At 51.9% G+C, this 13,106-nt stretch overlaps 1 protein-coding gene across 3 annotated transcripts in view; it reads right to left on the bottom strand.

The window, feature by feature from the left end:
* LOC308552020 (steryl-sulfatase-like) overlaps positions 1-13,106 on the bottom strand; it is an 82,648-nt gene that overhangs the window by 63,407 nt on the left and 6,135 nt on the right. Inside the window, exon 1 of one of the 3 annotated variants that reach the window (XM_081126979.1) lies at positions 10,369-10,470. The exons of the other annotated variants lie outside the window; for them this stretch is intronic. The gene's annotated coding sequence lies outside the window, so the exon portion shown is untranslated. Of the gene's footprint in view, positions 1-10,368; positions 10,471-13,106 lie in introns of those variants that run through there. 3 annotated transcript variants of the gene reach the window in all.

The raw sequence follows: 13,106 nt of genomic DNA, 5'->3' as shown, positions 1-13,106 counted from the left end.
CCAAGGAACCGAAAACGCTGCTTAGAAAGAATCGATGCTCCCCGATGTTCAAAGCAGCATTGTTTACGATAGCCAAGATCTGGAAGCAGCCCCAGTGCCCATCGGTAGACGAGCGGATAAAAAAGCTGTGGTACATCCACGCCGCGGAATACTACGCAGCTGTGAAAAAGGCTGAAATCTTAGCATTCGCGGCAGCCTGGAGGCACCTGGAGGGCACTGTGCTGAGTGGAATAAGCCAGTCAGAGGAAGACAAATACCCTAGGATCTCGCTTAGATGTGGGAGCTACACAAAATAAATGAGCAAATGAAATAGAAACAGACTCATAGATACAGAGAAACGATGGCTGTCAGAGGGGAGGGGGGGTTGGAGGACTGGGGGAAAAATTGAAGGGATTGAGAAGAACAGAAACGGCAGTAATAAAACCGTCACGGGAAGGCAGGCACAGCACCGGGAACCTAGTCGCTGATATTGAAATAACTGTGTACGTGCCGGGGGGGGGGGGCGGCCAGCTTGATCGGGGGATCACTTTGTAAAGCATGTGATTGTCTAACCACCTGTGCTGCACACGTGAAACTAATACAAAACAATACGGCATGTAAACTGTAACTGAAAAATAACATTTTGAAAAGCAAACTCTATCAATGTGGTAAGTTCGCTGTGGGCACCACCCCAAGCATATGGGTCAGGAACCGGCCGTCACACTGATAGGAAACCGTGGGAGCCGCAGGGGTGTTTCCTCATGTTCCTCCCTGTGTGCTCCTCGCGGGTCAGCAGGACCCCGGCCTCCCTGAGCCAACAAATAAAAGGGGCAAATGCAACATGAATGAGCTGAATGCGGAAATCCAGGAATCGACAATCCCTTGGGAAAGGCTGGCGGCACCCGGGTCCCAAGGTCGCTGGGTGTATACAGAATTTCTCTAATCCAAGAGTCGCCGCGTGGGTCTATCAAATATGGATCTAACCCCCTACGTAATGAGGGGTGAGCTACAGTCCACGCTCAGCACCGCATCGCGGCCTCATTAAGGGCTGTGCAGTCGCCGGGAGCTCTCTTTGCAAAAAATAACCTGTAAATATTCACTGAGCCCCTTCTATGATTTTTTTTAAAAAAGTATATCTTTATTGATTTCAGAGAGAGGAAAGGAGAGGGAGAAAGAGAGAGATAGAAACATCAATGATGAGAGAGTCATGGATCAAGCCCACAACCCGGGCCTGTGCCCTGACCGGGAATCGAACCCCGATCGCCTGGATCCCAGGTCGACGCTCAACGGCGGAGCCACGCCCGGCCGGGCCGAGCCCCTTCTATGGATTATGTCTAATAAAATCCCCAAATCGCCTGACTCATCAGCTGGAACGGCATTTGCTGAGGGTGATAAAGTGGGACTTGGAATGGTAGATGTCATTTGGTACAATAAACCCAAAGATAACGGCTCCTGATACGTCTGGAATCGCAGGTATGCATCAGGTGTGGGAGGCTGGCTCCGTGCCCCGGGCCTCACAGCCTCCGGTTCTGGCCTAGACCAAGGGAGAGGGGAAATACTGGGTGCCGGCCGAGCTGGGGCAGAGAGAGGCGGGGTGGTGAAAGAAAAAAATTTTTAAAAAGGCCGGAGGCCCATCCTGGGGAGCAGACAGGCCGGCCGGCCTGCAGGCGGAGGTGACCCTGTTTGCTCCTGGCTCCTGGCCCAGTCCGAGCAGAGAGGCAGGTTCAACTCACCGACTCAGGGCCTCCTGGAGCTGCGGCCGCCTTCCTGGAGAGCCAGAGCGCCAACCCCTCGGCCAGGCCCCATCCTCTACGAATCCGCAAGCCTCACCGAATAGCCAGAGACTTTTCTCCTGCCTGGGGAGCGGCCGCCGTCCCAGGACGCGGGGGAGGGACCCTCCAGACCCATGGCCCGGCCTGAGGCTCCTGCGTGAGTTTATCGCCTGGGAGCATGTGACCCTGCCTATCAGGTGACCCGCGTCCCTGGGACTCCCCCTTCCTTTTTAGGACACCTGAGTCACAACGGCCCGGGCGATGGGTATTCCCAACAGGCTGCAGGGCAGAGAGAAACAAGTCCGTCAAATGCTAACGCAGAACAGAAACAGCCAGGGTGTGCCAGGGGCACCTCGCGGGCGGAGCGGGCGCATTCCGCCCGCACACAGGTTGTGACAGGAGATGTTATAATTCTGCCCAGGGCTGCTGCCCGAGTGGAGGCAGTCCGCCAAGCTGAGCACCTCGAACATGCAGAGAGAGTAAGACGTGCCCCGGGGAACAGGTTTAAAACCTGCTGTGTTAAACACAGAATTCAAAGCAGACCCCCCGCCCCCCGCCCGCCAACAGGCCCCTGCCCACCACGTCCACAGACGCACTGGTCACGGTCGCCAGAAGGTGCAAACAAGCTAAACGCCTGCCCGCAGATGAACGGACGGACACAAGGCGGTGCAGCCCCGTGGTGGAATATTACTCAGCCATGAAAAAGGCGTGCAGCTGGGATAGCGGACACATTGGGTGGTCTTTGAAAACAACAAAACAGCTATATAGCGTGTGATTCTATCCATGCAAAATTGCCCAGAATTAGAAAATCCAGAGGCTGGGAGAGAGGAGAGAGTGGCTGATCTAGGGCATGTTTTATTTTTTTGTTTGTTTTTAGGGGGAGATGAAAATATTCTAGAACGAAACAGGTAGTGGTTGAACAAGGGGGGTGCATGTGCTAAACGCCTCTGAACTGAACACTTTCAAAAGGATCACTGTCTATTATATAAATTTTGCCCCAATTAAAAAAAAAAATAAATGTGAACAAAGCAATCGAAGCCGACGTGTATGTCGGAGAAACACCATCCAGCTTTCTGCTCCCGCCAGCACGAGGTGACGTCCTCAAACTGAGATTCGGCCGAACGCCACAAGCCCTCCTTTACCCGGAAGCTGGATCCAGGTCACAGCTGGCGAGGGTTTCAACGCCCCCCCGCCTTGGCTCTAATGACCACGCGCCTCAGCGCAGAGCGCGGGGCGCTCTAAGGCAGCCTCCCGGGCTCCTGTGAGATTCCTTCCCTCTTGGGTGCGCGTGGGGGCGGGGGTGGGACCTCAGATGGACCTCTAAGCGATCAGACGTGAAAAAGTAAAAGGGACGTCGCCTGTGTCACTGACGTCCCTAAGCTCCGTAGACTTGCGCCCGTCATGAGTGGGCCTGCCCTAATCAGGCGCCGGGCCGTAGAAAACTGACTCCATGCGCAAGACATGCCGGCCCAGAGGAAACAGGGAGGCGTGGCCCCTAAAAGCTGAGGACCCCAGTCCTCTAATCACAGGAACAAGAATCTGCCCGCATCTTGGATGAGCTTGGGATGCACACCCCCGGCCAACAATTTCATGCAGCCTTGGAAGGCCCTGGGCACAGGGCCCAGGTAGGCTGTGCCCACCCACGGCCCTGAGGGGCCGTCCCGAGACACTGAGCTCATGGCGATACGCTACACGGTGATGGATGCCATAGCACCCACTCCCCAGTATTCGTCAAACAGTCCTAATGCTGCAGAATTTAAGCAGAACGCAAACCCAACTACTCCCAAATCCGGCGGTTCCCTCCGTCAGCAGCCAGAGGCAGCAGCTACCGGTCGCGCCAATCAGACCCGCCAGGAGTGTCCGCCGTGTCTTCAACGCAACTGGCCCCGGGTCCCGCGGCGTCTCCGCCGATTCTGTCAACTTCCCGCACGTGCAACTGAAAAAAAACCCCTTTCTGCGCCTGAGCGAGGTGCCCTGGAGATCCTCTCCCTGCCAACCAGCAGCCTGTGACTCAGGCGCCCTCCAGGCCCCGGCGCCCGCGGCAGCCTCCTGGCTGGATGGATCCCTCGCTTGGGCTGATCTGCGATGACAAGTTCCTAAAAAACCCCATTCCCGGTGCTGACTCCCGGCTGCTGATATGTCGATCATTCGATATGACCCAGAAGGGCCACGGAGGCTTTCGACAGGCCTCTTCGTGAGTCACCCAGGGGCGGTGTGAGAATATGATAGGGCAGAGAGGTTTTGTATGTTTTTTGTTTGTTTGTTTTTTTTTGCAATTTGTATGCACCTTTATTCTTAAAAAAAAAACAAAAAACAAACAAACACACAAAAAAACAGAACCTGAGCAATCTCTCTAATTGCTGGAATATCCATTATAATTTTCCTTTAAAGCCCTATTTCATTCCACAGATTTAATACAGAAGAAAAAATTCTAACGCTTCATTGTCACAGAAAAAAAAATCGGCAAATTTCAACTTGCGTATACTTTATGTATTTTGTTGCAGAGAAATTTGGCAGGGCTATCGACAGAAGAATTTCAGAGAGGCTCTTGATGGTGACCGTCTCTAAAGAAAATAGGCTTCATTTTTCCCACCTTTAAAGTCGGGCTCCACACGGAGGAAGACATAGGCCGAGGCGGGCGCTTGGAAACCTGGAGGGCCTCTGCCTGCCGGGGGACACTTGGTGACATCCGGAGATTTCTTTTTTTTTTTTTTCTTAAATTCTCACGTGAGGATATTTTTTTTTCAGGGAGACAGAGAGAGAGAAACACGGATGTGAAAGACACACATCGATTGCTTGCCTCCTGCACGCGCCCAACCTGGGGCCGGGGACCGAGCCTGCGACCGAGGTCCGAGCCCTCAGCTGGAATGAAACCCCGGCCCTTCAGTCGGCGGGCGGACACTCTAACCACTGAGCCACACCGGCCAGGGCCGGAGATAATTTGGACGATCGCAGCTCGTGGGCGGCGCTCCTGGCATCCCGTGGGTAGAGGCCACGGGTGCTACTCCACATCTGACAATGCCCGAGACAGCCCATGCCAAGGGCATGACCGGGCCCCAGATATCCGCCGGGCCGAGGTGGAGACTCCCACTCCCAGGCCAAGTTCCGTCTCGCTCATTTCTAAGAGGTTTTCTAGACCTGGGCTTGTGCACCAGGGGTGACTGTGTTGCCCAGCCCTCCGCAGGAGACTTCTGAACAATGCCCGGCGTCATTTCTGTTATCACAGCCGGGCGGGTGCCCTGGGCGTTTGCGGGAGCAAAGCGACCGCGCTCACTCCGAGAGGCCCCCACCGAGAGACGCAGGCCTCGCAGAACCGTCTCCCTTCCTTCTGCACCCAAAATGGACTTGTTTGCCTGTTTTCGTTGAACTTCTTGGGGTGACATTGGTTAATAAAATTACATAGGTTTCACTTCTTTAGATCGTATGTCTTTTGCATTAAAAAAAAAAAGGGAATCACATCCTTGGCTTTTCGAAAGTCAAGGCAAGGCTTTCGCTGTCTTACCCCCAGGTCAGAGCTCCAGCGCCCAGGAGGTTTCGGTAACGGGTACTTAGGCGCAGGGGCTGAAGCGCAGGGGTCAGAAGAGGCTTCGAGCCCCGGCCGGGCGACTCAGTTGCTTGCAGCGTCCCCAATGAGACCAAAAGGCCACGGGGTTCGATTCCCAGTGAGGGCCCAGGCCCAGGTTGTGGGTTCAATCCCGGCCTGGAAAGCACGCGGGGTACTGATGTTTCTCTCTCCCATCAATGTTTCTCTTTCTTTCTCTCTAAAATCATTTTTTTAAAAAAGTGGCTTAGCCCTGGGCACAGGGGGCCAAAGAGCACATCCATCTACCCGACTCTTCTACCTGGATTTAGGTCTCAGCCTCTTGTGATATCACCGCAGAGCTTGGGGGGTGCCGGCAGCCTCTGAGGGTCCATGGGCGCCCCCGGGGACACTGTGACGGGGGTGGGGGACACACCGCATGGTACACCTGTCACCCGCTGCTCAAAGTCACACGGCTCAACCACCAACCCCCTTCCGCCTGCAATTAAAATTCCAGGCCCACAGTCTCGAAACACAAACGTGTGGCTTTTTTGGATGCGTAGAAGGTACACAGCGGCTTTTTAGAAAAATCAAAATAAATGTAGTGAAAGAATTCGAACGTTGCTTCAAAGCCTGGCTGCCTTCAGGACAGTTCTTGGGACTGAAAATGCAGATTGCAGTTTTCTTCTCAGCGGCACTCACTGCGTGACACGCGCCGTTTCATCACCCAAACCAGACAGGGTTTGTAAGCATGAGAGATGTTAGCTAAACTCACTGTGCCGAGTGTTTCCCAATATACCCGTCTTCAAACCATGATGTCGCAACCTTAAGCTTACACAAATTCAGGACTCGCGTTGCTGCCAGATAAGTTACCCCAAAAAACCTAGTTGCCAATCGTTTTCTTTCCCTTTTTTTTTTTTCTTTTTTTTTTTTTTTTAGGTTTTGGACAAAGGGCTGTCAGTCTGTCATCAGAAAACAGGACTTGGAAACAAGATGTGAGGCCCCGGGGCAAGCCCATCGATGCTCACGAGTACCCCGCCCAAGACGCTCGACCTCATATAACCCCAGAGTTTCCTCACATGCGACAGGGGTGGCAGGTCGGGTCCCAGGGAACCCTCGCCCAGTGACCCAGGTCCAACAAGCTGGGACACCACCCGGCAGCAGGAAAGAGCTGCGTGGAGAGGTGGAGACAGCGGAGACCCGGATACGAAGGGCAGCCTTCAGGCCTCCTTCATCCTTGATCTCCCGGATGCCGTGGCTTGTCTCCAACTCCGTGATCCTAAAACAGGGGTGGTTTTACTCTTCAGGAAATGTGTGGCAATGTCTGGAGGTTTTGTGTTTTTTTTTTATTTCTCACCTGAGGACATTTTTTCCATTGCTTTCCACAGAGAGTGGAAGGGGGAGAGAGACTGAGAGAGACATTGATGTGAGCGAGACACATGGATGGGTTGCCTCCTGCATGTGCCCTGACCAGGGCTGGGGATCCAGCCTGCAACCGAGGTACACTCCCTTGGCGAAAATCGAACCCAGGACCCTTCAGTCTGCAGTCTGATGCTCTAACCCCTGAGCCAAACCAGCCAGGATTGGAGGCTATTCCGGACGGGGGATGAGGGGGTGGACCTTTGCTATGGCGTCTAGTGTGTACATAGATTTTAAATATCCTACAGTGCATGAATCAGCCCCCCAAACAAGAGCCACCTGGCCACAAGCGTCAATACTGCCCAGGATGCAAACCCTGCTGCATGTCAGAGCTGGCCTCATGCATCTGAGACCCTTATTCCAGGCCAGTGTGTCCACTGCAGCTGAGGGGACCTGTGACAATACTTGGAGACAGTTTTGCTTTTTGCTATTTGGGAGGGGGAGGTATTGGCATCTTGTGCCAATATCTAAACACGCTCCATGAGCCCTAGACGGTGTGGCTCAGCGGTTAGACTGTCGGCCTGAGGACTGAAGGGTCCCAGGTTCGATTCCGGCCAAGGGCACATACCTCGGTTGCAGGCTCCATCTCCGGTCTCGGTCGGGGCCAGTGCAAGAGGTAACCGATTGATGTGTCTCTCTCACATCCATGGCCCCCACCCCCCACTCCCTTCCACTCTGTGAAAAGCAATGAAAAAAAATGTCCTCAGCTGAGGATCAAAAACAAACAAACAAACAAAATAATAAACAGGCTACATGGTATCGGTCAGTCGCTACAGTAGCAATGGGGCTACAGTAGCAATGGAGCTACAGTAGCAATGGGGCTACAGTAGCAATGGGGCTACAGTAGCAATGGGGCTACAGTTGCAATGGAGCTACAGTAGCAATGGAGCTCACAGTGAAACAACTGAGAAGGTAAACACAGGGGAAGGCAAGTTAATTATAAAGGAGAACCGCTCCCCACCCCCACCCCGTCTGTCTGCACAAGACACTGTAACCATTAAGAGAAACAGTGGACCCTGGGCCCCGTCTCACCTGCAGGCTGCCTGTCAGACTGAAAGGCAAAGGGGCTGCAGGGAGTGGGGCCGGGGCTGAAATTCCTCCTCCTCAGAATCACAAGCATTCGCTTATTACTGCCATTGGCACTTGCAGTATTTACTCACACTGAGGGGGTGTTTTCCTTCCTGGACAACTTGGAGGTGAGACGGGCCTCCTGTTGCATCATCCCTACCTTGATGATTACCCCGGATCCATAGCTAAGGGCTTGCCGACTCGGTGACCGAGTTTTACAGGGTTAATTTGCGAAGAAAAGGCAGGGATTTCAATGAGACCAAAGAGTGGCAGTGGAGACGGGTCTGCGGATGCGTCTTACGGTCCCTCCCCCTCCGCCCACAGTCTGTTAATTCTGGTTTCTTTCAACCTGTTAAGTGATGCCTGACACGGACAGTTTCGGTTGTTAATGCAAATAAAAGAAGGCTTTATATCTTGTTTATCTTGCGCTGAAAGCTTTTGCATATCTGGATCTGGATACCATTCATTGTGCTATAATCTCATTATAAATGAGTATTGGGCAATTTCTCAGTGGATAGATATTAATGTCACTAAATATTAATTACACCGATTCGTAGGGATAAACCCTCAGGTATGACCACGCGTTGGGCGGGACAAAGAGTGCCTTTTGTCAATGACCATTTAATAGAATCATCTCTCAGTAAAATAGTTTCATCGTTTTTAGTGACATCAACTTCGATGACAACTGTCTTTATCACCTTTCTAATCCCACTGGGGAGGCGAGCACGGGGAACTCAATCGATGTCGACATGGAAAACGCTGTTAGGTGGATGGGAGGAAAACAGCGAGAACTGGGCATCTCAGTGAATCAGCACCATTCACTCGTGATAAAGTTAAGCGTTTACCTACAAATAATCACAGACAGTTTCTGACTTTTCTCTTGATCTCATTTTAACATGATCTCACTCATAGGTGGAGTCTAATGAAGAAAATAAACTGATGAAGAAAGTAGACATAGAAGCTTGGAATGGACTGAGGGATCTCAGAGGGAAGGCAGAGGCGGGGGGTGGATGTGGAGCGATTAACCAGAGAATTTAGATGCATATATGCAGAGCCCACGGACACAGACACTAGTGTGGGGAAGGCCTGGGGGCAGGGCACCGATGTGGGATGGAGGGGGGCAATGGGGGGGGGAAGGGGACATCTGCAATACTTTCAACAATAAAAGTACATTTAAAAAAAATCATGCATTTGGTTGGCTCATAATTGGTAGTTTGCTGTGGCTATTTATGGTGTGCACTGCACAGCTTATGTGGGCCAGGACGGTTCTCTTCTGGAATTGATATCAATTTTTAGAACAGGCTGGTGGATTTCTATACCACACACTCATTTCTTGTCAAGCCCGGCTCCTTTATTTATTGATTTATTAATTCTCACCCGAGGACTTTTTTTTTTTTTTTCCATTGCTTTTCGGAGAGGGTGAAAGGGAGAGAGAGAAAGAGAGAGAGAAACATGGATGTGAGAGAGACTCATCGATTGGTTGCCTCCCACACGCACCTGACCGGGGCTGGGGATCGAACCTGCAACCGAGGTACCTGCCCTTGACCAGAATCAAACCCGAGACCCTTCAGTTCGTGGGCCAACGTTCTAACCACTGAGCCAAACTGGCCAGCGCTTGCCTGGCTCCTTTATAAAAATGATCTACACCGCCACACGCAGTGTCAAACACAGAAATAATAAACGCTCATCTAAAACAAGACCAGCGCAGCCTGTCTAGAAATGCTCAGCTCCATGGTCAAAGGATAAACACGGTGGCCCACATGCACGTCTCTCGATTAAGTAGAAAATTCTGTTCTGTTTCTGTTTTTCAGGAGCCCATTCAAGGGGTTCGTGGCACATTATGGAAATGTGTGTTCACAATGAAAAAAAGTAAATATCAAAAAAAGTTTTAAAACAGGGTCACTGTTATTCATGCCTTCTCAAAGTTACGTTTTAGAAAAGCAACACATGGCAAGCTTAGAGTAACAGCAATCTTTCATGGACTGCATTGGATGGCAATTGTATCTCATTTATATTCATTGTATCCAACTTAGAAGCAGTGGGTGTAATATTATGATACATACGTCTAATTAACTCAATTTCTCTTTAGAGTAAAGCTATAGCTCAAGCCAAATGCCGTCTTTACTGGCTCATTTCTTCTTCTGGGTCTGGTCTCTGCATTTTTCAGTATCCTCAAGCTTGTATCTTCAAACTACCACGTTAAGCCCGAAACAAAGAAAAGCTATCTGGCTCTTACTTTCCTGTCCCTAAAGACCTTGTTTCTGGGCAAATGAACAAATAAAAACAAATTAAGCAAACTGTTGCAGGTGATTTTAAACATTTTTTTTTTTAAAAAAAACAATGTAACACTACCGGTAAAAATGTACAAACTTTCATTCATCCCACAGAAAGATACTTTATAGCCATTGCCCAAAGGGAAGACTTAGCTCTTGAATCTTTTTAAGTTAACCCTTACTCTGCACACACTTTATTCCAGAAAGAGAAACAAAGACAAGCCTGTGGACTACCTTTCAAGCAGATTCCCGAAAGCCGGTATTCCCAGTAGCCTCTGTCATCGTTTATCGCAATATCCCAGCAGCAGAGAGAAAAAAAGAAATTAACCCAACTCACCGGTTCTCAGGAGGCTTTCAGATGGGGCTGCTCAGTGGGAAATCGGACTCCTTCCTCCAAGGACTGCCTGACACAGCTTTTCAATCAAGCAAGCGCCCCAGCCCTGACCTCCCAGGGTGTGAACGATCATCGGACAGCCCAGGCAGTTATATGGACCATCAGTGCCCGTAAGGTCATCCCTGGGTCACTGGTGAATCTATCATAAAAAAGTCATTGGAGCACCTCAGTCTCTCCACCTGGTCGCCCATCCACCCCACGTGTTTCAGATATAAATCAGAGGGAAGCCGGATGTCCTGAATACAGTGATCACATCAGGGCAGACACGTGGTTTCATGTTGAATACTTCAGTGCAATCTTTATTTACCTGCTGGCAACCCGGATGGGGGGGGGGGGGAGATTGCAAGTTCGCCTGGAGCATTTTCTGTGTGCAGGGCAGGAAAACAGCACAAATATTTGTGGAGAGGGTAGGGGGGACATCAGATGCTGGGGAGGCCGGACACGTGGGAACCTGCCTTGCTATCAGTCAGGACCTGGGACTCACGTGGGCCAGGGAGGCTGGTAGGAGTGGGGCTGTGTTTTGAATGCTCTGGCCTGATGCTGGGAAGCCCTGCGAGCGTGTGTGCAATGTGAGTGCCACCCACGTGCGCAGCACACAGAGCCCGGAGGAATTCATTCCTTGTCAACACCGAGGGCTCAGCAGTGAGCAAGGCCACCCGTCAGCTCCGTGGGTGGAGGGCAGGCACTGAGCTATCTATCAGGGCTGATGAAATGAGCAGGGAACCTGCTCCCACATCGCGGGGATATCAGACCCCAGGAGAAATAACTTCCCGTGTGTTCTTTAATAGTTTCCCTAATGTCATTCATTTTGTTTTGATTATGTGGGTTAAAAAAAAAAAAAAAAAAAAGCCTAATTCTGCGCCTTCGTTTCTAGGAATCCATAAATAAAACATGGCTTATTTTTAATTGTTTTGTGTGCCTCGGGCTCTAGGTAGGCGCCTGGATAATTAACACATCACATCACGCCGTGGTTGCTGACATATTTTGCATTCTTAGTGGTAACCCTGGAGGACAGTGCAGAGGAGCCTGAAAAATAAAAAAAAACACTGTGACACGAATAAGGGGACTGGGGTCGCATTGAAACAGGACGTGCGCTCTCCCAGGGTCTCTAGGAAACGCGTGCATTGCAAAGACGTTTTCTACCGGCTTGTGGGCAAAAGTGCAGCGTGTCCAGCTGCTTCTGCTCAAGCCTGCTCCGAAGCTCACAGCGAAATGCCCAGCAGGATATTAAAGCTCCGTGGGCTTCATTCAGGGGGCCCGGACACCGTGCGTGCGCGTGGATGGAAAGATGACGCTTAAGCGGAATCAAGCTCTTCTCCCGCTTCTACTGTTGGGAGCTGTTTTGGGCAGACTGACCCTCCTTCAGGACGCTGGCTGCCTCTGTCCAAGGTTCCTCCGGGGCTTCATTTCTTTGCATGTCAGCCGACACTTTCGACGTCGTACCTCGTTATGGTAAATAATCCACCCCCCGCCCCCCGATGATGTATCTCAGCAAGTGACGGGAGGCCTCTGCAGCCAGGGGGTGTGAATTCAGTCGGACCCTGGCACTGGGCTGCCTGTGGGACCTCAGAAAGCTCTTAGGCTGGGAGCACCAGCCCTCCCTGGGGCACCCAGACAGCATAACAGGTCCTGGGCAAGGTTATTATTATCATTATTTTATTGTTAATCTTCCCCCGAGGATATTTTTTTCCATTGCTTTTTAGAGAGAGGGCGGGAAGGGGGGAGGGGGAGAGAGCGAGAGACATTGATCTGGGGCCAAGCATGGAACCTGCAACGGACGTAAGATGTGCCCTTGACCGGGAATCGAACCTGCAACCCTTCGGTGTGCTGGCCGACGCTCTAACCACTGAGCAGCTCCAGCCAGGGCACAAGGCTATTGATTAGAGATGATGGCCCCGGGAGCCATGCCTGGCACAGACACAGATGTGCCTCCTCAAACTTTAGAGTCGAGAGCGAAGATGCCCCCTAATGGTCCCGGAAACCAGGGGCTTGGTTTTCTTCATCCGAGCAGGTGCACAAGGAAAAACTTCAGGGCGGAACCCAGCGGATGCCATCGGATGGTGACGCAGGTGTCACACGGGAGCCCTCCAGTGACACTTGGCGGAGAGACTGTTGGTGGAAATTCTGGAGCCCCACAGAGCTGGGGCAGGAAGCGGTCCTTCGGGGGTCAGCCAGCCAAGGCTCATTTTCTAAGGCTGAGCATGAGGACTAACCGAGGGTCATCAGGTCCCTAGGGCCTCGGAGGAGCAAGCATCTCAGGGCAGATCGGGAGGCCGGGACAGCAGTGACGTGGTGTTGACAGAAGGGTTCTTGTCTTAGCCACACGGCGAGGAAGGAGCCCGGAGCCCAAGAATCACTGCCCAGGACTCCCTAGGTTTCACCTCCAACCATCTTCCCATCCTATTACCTGCAAAGTCACGTGGCGAAGAGTGTCGCTCTGCTGACGTCCAGGATGGACTCTGCTATCTTCTGGGGCAAGCCCTCTGCTGCCTTCATGACGGGCAGAGAAGCTAACACATCTCGAGTCCTCTGGGAGGTCTAGTCCCGGGACCCTCCCTGCTGATGACCGTGAAGGCGTCTGGGCAGAAGGGGTGAAATCCCATGGGAATGCCCCTCCCAGAGTCTTCCTCTGTGAGATACACCCAAGGTGGGTGGGGGCCACCAACAGAGGGAGATGCAGG

The sequence above is a fragment of the Miniopterus schreibersii genome (assembly GCF_964146895.1).
Source record: "Miniopterus schreibersii genome assembly, chromosome: Y".
Classification (NCBI taxonomy): Eukaryota; Metazoa; Chordata; class Mammalia; order Chiroptera; family Miniopteridae; genus Miniopterus; species Miniopterus schreibersii.
This window is presented reverse-complemented; position numbering and strand designations above follow the sequence as displayed.